The sequence below is a fragment of the Calliphora vicina genome, chromosome 5, assembly GCF_958450345.1.
Source record: "Calliphora vicina chromosome 5, idCalVici1.1, whole genome shotgun sequence".
Classification (NCBI taxonomy): Eukaryota; Metazoa; Arthropoda; class Insecta; order Diptera; family Calliphoridae; genus Calliphora; species Calliphora vicina.
In genome coordinates, this window is record NC_088784.1 from 12,388,651 (window position 1) to 12,400,406 (window position 11,756).

Consider the following 11,756-nt stretch of genomic DNA (forward strand, 5'->3'; position numbering starts at 1 on the left):
ATTTTGACACAGGGTACTACAAAACTTCTCGCTTGAGTACCGACCTACAATGTCCAGTGTTTGTGTCCATCATATCACTATCATAAAAGGTATTCAGTACTCATTCAGTTCTAGTGTACGTCTTATTGCTATCTTTACAAGAGAGAGGAGTGCCACAGAAAAGATAAATATCTCCGTCATGTTTCGCAACTTTATCTTTTGCACGAGCAACTGCAGTGCCGTTTCCGACAGTATTCTCTCAACATTATAAGTGACGTTGCCAAATGACACCCCATCTCACTTAAAGGCGACCGTCATTTCTGGACAAATTTGGGTTTTGGAAGTACAGTAGCCAGTGATTCCGGTCACCATATGCAAGCACTGCAATCGTAAAGTATAGTATAGTATTCACCAAATTGATATCGTATATAAAAGGACTCGTTTAACCATCTTCTTTGAGACATATGATATATTTCATTTGCAAGAACCGTCCAGCCGCAGAAAATGTCGATCTTTCCATAATGTATCTTGATCCCCTCTTTTGCAAGAGTATCTACAGTCATTATCACAGACCCAGGCAGACCGAGTGACACTCTCGAACGTCACAATATCTAATTCAAAGACTCCCGACCTTCCTGAACATGTAAGGATGTTGTAAACATCTAAATTTTTAGCCGATATTTAAGACTGAAAACATAGCAGGGAGCCTGAAGAAAATTTTCAATATCTTCGTTGTGATTGATAGCTATCTCCTTCAAAGACGTCTGGCTTTACTGGATAAGTTTGAGTGTGCTAAATACATATATCAAATAGAGAATTATGGGTATTAATCCACTCTATTATACTATCGGTATAAATCCAGTTTTAGCAAATCCAATTTCCCACTTGTTTAACAGCCAACATTTCAGTCCGAAAAATACCAACTTGACCCTTAATTGGTTCCTCGGTTATAATGATAATTTCTAGTTCTAACACTTATGGCGGCAGTTTGCGTGATGTCAAAATGGATATTATCTCAATCTCATCTCCTCTTATTTTATCCGTCCGCAGATAGCCTCAGATAAATGAAAATCACAAGACCTGTACAAGAAAAGGATCCAAAGTTACATGTAAAGAAATATCTAGGGGTACAATAGTCAAAATTCTCCGAGAGGTTTGCCAAAAATCTCCTGAATTCTGGTACATCATCTCATTTGTCGGTTACATTCACCTAATGTACTGAGTCCAACTGCTTAGCCACCATTAGACTAACAAGCTCCTAAAAGTGTTTATTTCGAATCCAATAGGAATAGTTCACAGGATAAATATTTGGCTTCTACGATAAGGTGAACAGTGAAACATGAACTTCGTAAAAAAAATACAAGTTACGAAGTCAACTTTTATTGAGATTTATTGACCAAAATGAGTTGAAAGTATCTAAGAAAGGTATATTAATATAATAAATACTAGTAATTCGGAAAGAAAAACGTGGTATGGAGTAACTAATATAATAAATAACCCAGAAGTCAATCTTTATACCGAAAAAGCTGTCAAATTAGACGAATGTATGGTGATGGTTTTTTATGTAGAAATTTAACACTTCCCCTCTGGTCACAGGCTGATCACAGATATGATAAAATGGCTGCAGAATAATGAAAGGACCATTCCGGATGGTAGTTTTACAGTTAGGAAAGAAACGAAATCATTAAATCTCAGAATATCGTAGAGATTATCACCCCTATCGGCAATAACATGTGAAATTTTGTTCCCATGAAATATCCATTTCCCTCGAAGGGAAAATTGCTATCGTGAAATTCCCCATGAACTTTTCATTCACAATAGTTGATTTTGTTCTTAACAGCTGTTTATTGTTTACAAAATTCCATCTAAAAATTCCACAACATGGGGAATTTTTTCACGTGAACAAAGTTGATGAACGAAAAAAGGAAAAGGGAACACATTTCATGTGAAATATTGATTCGCGATAGGGGTGTATATGTAACTCATAAACATCTAGGATTTCTTGTTAAAGGATCGGTACAGCTCTCAGTTTTATGGACAGATAAAGAACGATCATAATGCTAACAAACCACATCGTTAAATCACAGAATATCGTATAGAATGCTGGAAGAAATCATATATATGACACTAAACCATTTCAAAAGTTCCAATAGGTTCTCAAAGAATATGGATTTGATAAAGAAGTCAAACACTTATATTGTAAAATCTAATGGGAATGAGGAAATTCGGAAATTAAATAAAACAGCTCTAAGAAATGCTTAATGGAAATACAGTGATGTGATTACATGTAGCTTGCATGAAACCTTACGACAGTGCAGATTGTAGGATAGGCGAGGAAGGGTTTGAAACACTCGAGGAATTTTTGCGTTTTGTCGTATTAGGGACACGATTCCTAGTCGTAAGTACTTCAGGTTACATAGAGAGTTTATTATCCTAGCTGAATTTTGTTAGGAGTTACACCATGAGTAGCTATAATCCAAATATTTTCCAATTATTTATTTAATATTACTAATATTGATTGATTTTACTACAAACTTATAGAATTGTCATTAGATTTGAATTAAAAATTTTCCAATTTAAAACACTAGACAAAGAATGCCCTCGCTTTTACAATAACACCAAACAAAGTCTCTTTGTTTAATATTTTCCCAGGGGGGGAGGGGTTGAGAAAAACAAAAAGCCGGCTATAATAACTATAGAGTTACCAAGTTCACAAGAACAATCAAAATCTAAATAAAATATATACTTCAATACAAACAACTATAACAACATGTGTTTTTTGTATCTTTTTCTCGAAAAACCATTCATGGATATTTGGTCGCGTGATTTAAAACAAACCAACAAAAACTTCTTCTTCTTATTCTGCTTGACTTATCTGCTAACGGAGTTTATACCTTTTACAACTAACACTAGACAAGAACAACAACCAACAAGGGAAAAGGGAGAAGAAAAACGTGGTAAAGTCTTTGAAAGCACAATGACACAAACAAACACTCATACATATATTTTAGAAATATTTATACAGTGTGTGGAAATATGTATGTACAACAATAGTGTACAAGCCAGAAATCGTATGAGATTGAGGGGAAACATGATGAGCCAAAAACACAACAACAACAACTACAACAAAAAAACAGTTGTAATGAAAATATTTATGTACATGCATATATAAATACAATATTGAACATTTTCAAGAGAAAATATGGTGATTACACACAAAATGTAAGAGCTGATAAATAAAGTGAAGAGGTGGGGGGTAGTAATGGTTTGATTTTTAGTCACATTGCACAGATTTCTTTGTTTTTGTTTGAATCGTAAAAAATAAAACCACATTTTATGAATGAATAACGAAATTTACCCAAAATATAAATAAATAATTAATTTTGCTATTAATAAAGTAACTTTATGACCGTTACTTTTTTTTAAAAAATACATATCATTTATGAGTAAGGGTGAGTTTTAAACAAGGAGTGGTTTTAATTTATAAAACCAAATTAAAAACGTGGTAATTTGTATGCATTTCATAATGAATTTTCGAAAAATACCTATATTGAAACATCGTATGATAGTTGTCCGTCTGTTAGTCCTTTGTTACTTTATGCCTATCAACAAGGGTGGTTGGTTGTTTGTGCAGAAATTTGCTCGCCTGATTTTTAGTTGGTATAAATTTTTATTGAGGTGTTGGTTGCTGCTTGCATGTTTTTCATGAACAATATTGTTTACTAAATAGAGTTGCCAAATGGTTGACAATTTTCAATATTTTTTACAATTTTATTTTGACCTCCAAAAGGATCGATATAAATCCTGTAGTAGTACAAGCGCCAAGTCGCCGTTAATTTAATAGCAAATATTTTGGCCTATATAAACCCACAGGGACGATAATTTACACAAACTAGTACCAAGATTGGTAGTTAACTCGATGATCGACATGATTTCTAGTTCTAACACTTTCTATGAAATGAGAACAGAGACTTTGTAGGAAAAGGATATTGATATTATATATCAAAGTGTTGGAAATTGTATCTTATTTTCAAAAATTTATACAATTTTTAAAAATTGAAAAATTCATAGAAGATTTTTTGCAAAAATATCCAAAAAAAAATAAATAAATTTTTTGGAAAAATAAAAATTTGGATTTTTCGATTTAGGCTACTTAAACCGGGACAAATTGGCATAATTTTAAAATGTTCATTTGCAAGAAGTGCTCCACTTCGGGGTCTTGATACTCCTCTCCACTTGGTCTTTAAATTGCAAATTCAAAGATTTAACTCTTCTATATCCATTTGATCCTATTAAAATTGGAATATCCCTTTAGAAATTACAGATTTATTTCCACTTATTTTTCCTAATTCCCCCGAACCTAACATATTTGTCGAAAATAGCGCATTCGGCCAAATCCGAAACAAATCGAACCTTAAATTTCCTAAAAAAAAATAATTATTTTGATATCCACATTTCTTTTGACACTAATTGAACGATAAACACGTAGATGACATGTAGGACATGAGGTTAAGGGTTTCTCGGGTTGTTTATAGTTATTAGATTCAATTCTCGACAAAATGTAAGCTAAATTTGATTTTAAAGTTCAAAGACATAAAAAGAGCTGAAGGCGGTCATAGCGGGCCAACGAATGCATTACACTTGAGTGTGATTAAGGGTGAGGTTTTAAATTCGTCCAAATAATTAACATTTGGTTACATATGAGTATTTCCACAATCGAGAACGCGACATTTAGAACGACTATATCTAGAAAAATGCAAAAATCTAAGAATTGGAACATAATTTTTTAAAGTGATTTAGCATGCGACATTTAAGACGAATAATTTTGAGTTGAAAGTTGTGATCTATTTTTTCAAACTTCAGTATGATTTAGCTAGCGATTTTAATAAACCCTAACATTCTGTAGAAAGTTGTCAAGTTTTTGTATTGCCTTTAGTATGATTTAGTACGCGACATATTTATTTTAGAATTGGATGGTATAGTCATGATGACGACAATGACATACAGGTAATTTTATTCCCCGGTCCCTGCTACTATACTTCAGATATGAACTCTGTCTGACCAGTTGATCTGGGACCTCGTTACCTTGTATGTTTAAATGACCTGGTAGATAACACACTCTAATTGTGTATAGTTTTAATAAAGCTCCCTTGCAGTCTACTAGTTAGAATATAGTATGTGACATTTAAACCTAAGTGCCGCCTGACTATCTGCATAAATTGTCACTTCAGACAAGAAAAGTCCGTGGCTTTCCAGATCGCCATGATCTATGCATGGAAAACATACTCGTCCGGGAGTCTGTATGATACTATAATGTCTCGGCCTCAGAGCCAAATTCCATCTTGGATCCATCACTAAAAATTACACGCCCTTCAAACAGTTGTCAATATCCAATTCTCTCGCCCCTTCTTGGAAACTCAATGGGGGGTGTAACTCCGAAGTCTAAAGTCGCTAACTTATGGTCCGAAATTCCCGTATGAATTCTATTAATATAATGTTCGAAATTCTTGATTTATTTCCAATATTTCGATTGTAAAATCCGCCCTTTTTGTTTGGCTTTCTATTTTGACAGCTACTTTCACCCACAACTTGGTAACACTGTACACGCCACATGAAGACAAAGAAAATGTAAATTGTAAAGAAACACGTGTTAGCACGTGCGCTTTAAATTCATCCAAAACCAAATAAGATTTTGAAAAAGAGTTTTTACTCTTAGAGAATGTTGTTTATTCTTTTCTCAGCTAAATAATGGTACACAAAAACAAAATTTAAACAGGGGGTGAAATGTGATGCGCAACAATGACAGCTTCCCAAAATGAAAAATAAACATTATGAATAAAGAGAATTTTTGGCAGAATTTTAAGATTTTTGTTGAAGGTCAGTTTCATTGAATCAATTTTTGTTAAATGCCATTACTTGGGAAAATGAAATAATAAACGATAACCGAAAAAAAGAGAGTCTGCAACCAAAAAAAAAATATTAAGCTCTTAAGGCAGCAAGTAAAATGTTTCTAATATTTTAAAATATGCTACTTTGAATCAAATACATTGTACCTATTGAAATCTTAAATTTTAACAATTTTGTTTTAAAGTTAATTATGAGAGACGCCTTTCTCTTTAAATCTGCAACTATTATAATTTGAATTGGATAAATGCTGTATTTGTATGTATATAAATCAATAAAATGTAAATTTAAAATAAAATGTAAAACATACGAGGTCTAATATAATATGTATGCGAAAATAAAATGAAAACGTTGCCAGGTTACCGTTGACAATATTGCGTAATGCAACAAGCGGCTGAAAGCAGAATAGTCATTCAGACAGACAGTCAGTTCAGTCAGTCATTCAGTCATTCACACTTATTCACTCTAGTCAACAATAGATTTAAGTGCGAATGTACTTAATGAATACAACATAGCTTCTTCTTTTTCTTTGACAGTGGTGCGTTTTGCAGAGAAATGAGGTCGCACACTACGTACAAGCAGAAGAAGAAGAAGTAAAAGAATAGAGCAACAACAGCGACAATAATAAACAAGTGTTTGGGACATTAATCTTTTAAGGTCGTCAGTGGCAAGTAAAACTGTTTTAAACAGTGTGGTTGACAAAAATAGTAGCAATATAATCGACTTTTCACCTTAAAATTATAGAAGGAAACCGATTTTTTCAAAAAAACTAGTTTTTCTTAAAATATCTGGATTTTTCATTCGCCAAATCTTGTAACGCAATCATGCTATCATGTAAACGGAATGATTTTACCACTCGTGCCGTAGGGTATAATAATGAATACATATATCACTCGGAACTGTTTTGGCTCAATTTGAAAATAATTGGAAGTAAAGAATTATTATTTGCGTCATTTCATTTGTGTCGATTTTTGAACTTTATTCAATTCGATTTGCGTCGTTAAATAAAACAAATTCATATGTTTTTTTTATTAAAAAGTACACAACTAAGATTTCCATAAAATATTTTTATTCTGAGACCAAATAATAATGGCAATGCATCTGCAGGTATAAAATGCTAATTTCGATCCGTCACAAATGCCTGAGAAGAAAACGAGCCCCTTGTATCCGGTCTTGTGACTTATAATCTCCGAAAACGAATGCTGCTGAGATCCAGGTTAGTTTGTTGGAGACACCGGACCAAGCTAATCTGCTAACAACTGTCGGTCAACCTTAAGCAGTAAAAGATTTATGCAAGCCTAAAGCACGTACTGTCCAAGGATCGGTAAAAACCCCATGTTTTGGGAGCTGTCAGCACGAAATATGAGGCTGCAGCAAACCCAGTGCCGATTGAGAGCAAAGGAACTTCACCTCTCCCTGCCATCGAACAAGTTTCGGGTTCCCAATCTGAATCTCTTGCCCAACAGGAGAGCTAGATAAAATGCTAGCCGAGTCCCTCTCGTCTGATGATTTATTATCCATGACCTAAACAAAATCTATTTTAACTGAATTGCAAGCTCTAACTCCCCTCAAGTTAAATGACACGCCTAAACGGCAACTTTCCGAGGAGACACAAGTATAGAGCCAACAGCCCGTGACAAAACGTCCCATGACATATCCTTCAGTGACATATCCAAAGGTCACCGATCGGAGCGAATCTGATTGCTTCATATCTCACCCTAGGAATCCCTAATGCCTCTTCATGGAAAACGAGGAATGGTTTCGAGTCTATCATTATTCATGTTTACCGAGGAAACGATAGGTATAAACCTGCGTAGGATGGGAATGATCCGAATCCGGAAGACTTGTCTTGCGGTGAGACTACGAGTTAAATTGCTCAACCCATTTCAACTCTGAGTTGGTGGCATAATTTTTTGGCCAAATTGACGATGTAATTGACGAGGACGACTTCTTGGACTAGGACCAATGTCACAGTCGTTCACATATGGTGTTTTCTTTTCTGGCATAAATGCTGCATTTATTCTGCTTTTTACCTTTCTTTGTGTTCTTTTCTGAAAAAAATGTAGTTTGGTCGTGTTCTTTTCTAATAATGTTACCCTAAAACCCTGAAGATATGCTACATGTTTCACCCTCAATTTTATCAAAGGGTTAGAAATGCACCACTTTTTTCGTAAGCAAAAACTATAGTTTTTTAATATTTAGTAGCTACATAAAAGAAAATTGCATAAATGGTAATGATTTTGTTCTATTGTGTCGTTAAAAATGCAACACATTATGAGGGTATGGGTAACATTTAATAAATGGTACACAATATATAGGCAACATTTTGTGTCAGAAAAGAAAACACCAATAAACTGAGGTTACACTGCACCTTAGGATGTCTAAGAGAGTGGAGAAGATTGCACTAATCCAAGTTAACGAACTTGATGCCAAAGGCCACAAAAAATCTCAATATCTTCATTCTCTCTGATTACAGCGTTGAAGATATTGTAGTAACGACATGGGAGACTAGTGTAGGAACTATAGCGAACCAAGACGTGTGATGCTAATTTGACGTTAATAATTGCAGCTGATGCCAATGCACATCATATTGTAAGGGGAAGCTTGGATACAAATGCAAAGTTTAAGTCTGATATATATTGTTGGTAATAGAATGGTGATTCTTGATTTGATGATAGTTAGTTCTAGGCAATCAGATTTGATCAAAGAATGGATGCTTTTGAATGCATGTATATGCTTTTTATTGAAGTTCGTTGAATGGTGTGATATCCATCCGTAATTGGAAAAGGACAGATTGGGATTAGCAGCATGTCATACTCTATCGCTTTCTCCACCATCGTCCGATCATGATCGAATTATATCGAAATCGCGGACAATGAATTGACAAATGCGTTTAATGGGATGACTTCGGAGTCGAGCAGACCTAATGTATGCAGAGTTAGGAGTAGTCCAACGAATTGGTCTTAATAATGATTTGAAGCTAGGAAACTGGTCCGACTACAAATCCTCTGTAAACTAATCCAAGAACCTGGTAAGAAACCCAAATCCTGGTGAACCGTCTATAGCGGCGTAGAAGGACTCTCTAAGACGAGCCTTTTGCACAGAATTTTGTCATCTTCTAACCCGAGTTAAAAGCGGAAAGGAACCTTAGAGGCTTTGATGAAGGCTCACTGCGGAACGCTCTGACGAGCGATTTGAACTCGCAATTTTATTCTATTTGATTGAATTTCATTTTATTTTTTGTACTTACAAAGAAAATTTTTTGCGCTTGAACTCTCTACTCTGGGGTATTTCGACATATCACAAAAAGGGCAAATATAATGTAAGAAAATATTGATATTTTTGCTAGTCCCTATTATTTCTTTCAACACTGTAATTTACAATTTTTTTTTTTTAATTTAAAAAAATTAAACAGATTACTATAATACAGATATTAATTTTTACATGCTTGCATGATACTCATACATACTACGAATCATGCAAACCCCTTCATTATATAAGGGCAATGGCGTAGTATTAGGGGTTAAAGGTCAGAAATTGTATGACAGCTAACAATGACAGCTAAAGTATTTAATGGTTCCCACATTATTTAAAATGAAATAGTTAATTTTAAATGGTCATATCTCAGGGCATCAAATGATGTTTATACCTAAAATAAACATTTATGTATTTTTCATACATACTACGTTTTTATGTACTGCAATGTATGTTTGTACATAAATAACAAAAAGCCACGTTGAAAAACCAAAGAATTCAAAAATGTTTCTTTAATGAGATGCCATGTAAGGCATGTCTGGCACAATGAATTTCAAGAATGTCAAAACAAGTAAACAAAATAAAGTAAAGAAAAAAAATAAAAGAAAACCTGCAGACCAACTCCATAAACAGAAGTACGAAGTGTAAGTAGAAATAAAAGAGTACATATTTATGATTGCAAAGTTTAATACTAAAATAGAAGTAAAAAAATAAAACAATTTATCAAAAAAAAAAGCGGTAAATAACAATAAAACAAAACACAGACTGAAGGAACTTAAAAAATATTTTCAACAGGGATGGGAAATGCTGTACTATAGTATTTTTTTCAAAACATTCGAAACATTGCTGTCCAAAATATAGAGCGAAATACGAGTATAATGTAAGTGACATAAAACGGAAGTGATTTTGAGGTACATGTAAAAATGTACATGCGAAAATTTGCCAATCGTGAGAGACGGTTTTTTTCCTTTAATTTTTTATACTAAACCAAATTTTTTTACGTTTACAATCCATCATATTTAAATATAAACAATCTGTAAATTTTAAGATTTAAGCTTAGCATAGAGTTAGCAAAGACTTTATTTATAATGCACTTTTGTCTGTCAATAAATAATCTTTTAATTTGCGAAAAAATTACTATAAGAAATTATCAAAATAAAATAAATATTGAAATAATGGTTAAACATGATGATTTTTTATATCGTTTTCTTTCATATTCTTTTTATTTTATGCAACTTTCTTATACGTTTAAAAGTTTCCAAGTAAAATCAGGTTTTTGTTAAAATTTAATGCTTAAAAACGCTGTCATTTACTATATTTTTATGGTCCAGAAAACTTAGTATTAAAGCATACAATTTTAAAAATTATTAATGCCACCTTAAATATAAAACTCAAAGTCCACTTTTCAAATTTATTTTAACCTTTTATGTACTTAAAATTATATTTATTTCTATAAAATTACAAATCACAATTTCCCATGCCTGATTTAGACTTATTTTGTGTTCTTGTTGGCAGTTAGAAAAAGAGAATAGACAACCAAAATGAAGGGGGAAAAAAGTGGAAAACTGCACACAAAAATAAAGAGAACCAAAAAAAATGACAAACTGACATTTGACCAAAAAGGAGAAATGTTTTTTAATGCAAGAAAAAGTGGAAATTTATAGAGAAGGAAAAAAAACTAAAATTATATTCAAAAAATGTATAATTTATAAATAAATCTTTAATAAAAACTAAAAATAAACATACCTGTTACAACTGATTGTGTTTATAATATTTCAACAACATTTATTAAGTTGCACATATGACGAGACGATTTTAATGAAAAAAGAAAATAAAATTATTTAATTAATTCAAACAACATTAATTCATACAACTTTAATTATTATTTTTAGCAAACACACCCTAATTATGTTTAAAAACTATACACACACCCGGTTTAATTAAAGAAAAGGCTATGTATTAAAATTTTTCGTTTGATTAAAACTTTCTTGAATTTCTTTTTCTTTTCGAGACCAAACAAAAACTAAATTTAGATAAAATTTCTTTCTTTTCTCTCCTTTTTCACATAATTTATTTAAAACAGAAAATGCCACAAACATGTATTATTTTGTCTTATTTTATTTCTCCTCTTTCGACAAGAAAAAAAAATAAATCGTTTAACTTTCACATTTTTTTATTGCACTTTTCATCAAATTTTTACCTGTTATTCTTTAAACTTTTCTTTTGGTTTAACTTAATAAACTTAACACTTTTCTTTAAAATATTTTACTTTATATAAATGAAAGCAATTTCTTATAATTTTATTTCTTTTTTTTTGTATTAAAAAATAATTTATTACAATTTTAAAGCGCCCGCATCGATTTGTGAACACGAACGCACTCAAATCACATTTAACTTTAAAGATATTTCTACAAGTATAAAATTAATCATAAGACAGCATTGCCATATAACACACTACAAACGCACACACAAAATACATTTTTACTCTTTAATAATTTCACAGCTCTCTTAAATTGTCTAGTTATTTACTTTTTATACTCTTTTAAAAAAATTTTCTTATTGCATTATTATTCGTTTTCGTTAGTTTTGTGTTATGTTATTTCTGTATTTTAAAAATA

General features: G+C 32.2%; 1 protein-coding gene across 2 annotated transcripts in view; it reads right to left on the reverse strand.

Annotated features, from left to right (window-relative positions):
* Acsl (Acyl-CoA synthetase long-chain) overlaps nt 1–11,541 on the reverse strand; it is a 41,363-nt gene extending 29,822 nt beyond the window's left edge. For both annotated transcript variants that reach the window (XM_065510661.1, XM_065510660.1), the window contains exon 1: nt 11,339–11,541. The gene's annotated coding sequence lies outside the window, so the exon portion shown is untranslated. The remainder of the gene's footprint in view (nt 1–11,338) is intronic.
* Nucleotides 11,542–11,756: the final 215 nt, after the last annotated feature.